The following is a 924-nucleotide window of genomic DNA, read 5'->3' on the forward strand; positions in this document are numbered from 1 at the left end:
TCATCTTTAAATCACCAGAAATATTTCACTTATGAACTGAGTAATTAACTCCTTTCAGAATGAGTTCCATCGATTCATAAGTTTCTTCCATACCGATAGCATGACCCACAGGAATGGAAGGTTTTTCATTACCATTATGTAACAGCACAGCTTCGAGGCTAACCTTACTCGAGTCTTTAAACATTCTCCATTCGTTAGTCACATACACTTGTCGTAGTTTTTGCATAAGTGCATTAACGTTAGTGCAGAAACAAGCATTATTTTCTTGCTTGAAAAAGACAGATAAGCCTTCATGGCGAGAATGGAAAATAGAAATTTTCGCACCTTACTGTTGGAGATTCCGTTGCTGTAGTCTGGATCCCAAAACTTCTGCCTTCTCCTTTGACAATGGTAGGTCTTTTACTAAATCATTCAAATCTTCTTGATTAAACAAGCTTGGCTCACTTTTCTTAGAATCAACTACGTACTCTCCATTATTTACATCATTTACATTTGACGGATATTTGTCCTCATCTGGTTTGTTGTTAACACAACATTTCGGCTGATATACCCTCCAGCCTTCTTCAGGTGTCTTGGGGGAATTTGAAACCTGAGTTCACATTCCTAAGGTATTTTTCAATGTTGTTGTTATTATTATCATTATTATTATTATTATTATTATTATTATTATCATCATCATCATTATTATTATTATTTTATTATTATTATTATATTATTATTATTATTATCTTTATATATATATATTATATATATATATATATGTTAAAGTTTCAGCCCAGAGCTACGGCCATGCTGATGACAGCATTTATATGTACCTGTATCTATAGTTATATTTCTCTCTCTCTCTCTCTTTCACTCTCTCTCTTTCACTCTCTCACTCTCTCTCTCTCTCTACTCGCTCACATATATGTATATATACAAATA

Source organism: Octopus sinensis, unplaced genomic scaffold (genome assembly GCF_006345805.1).
Source record: "Octopus sinensis unplaced genomic scaffold, ASM634580v1 Contig17220, whole genome shotgun sequence".
Lineage (NCBI taxonomy): Eukaryota > Metazoa > Mollusca > Cephalopoda > Octopoda > Octopodidae > Octopus > Octopus sinensis.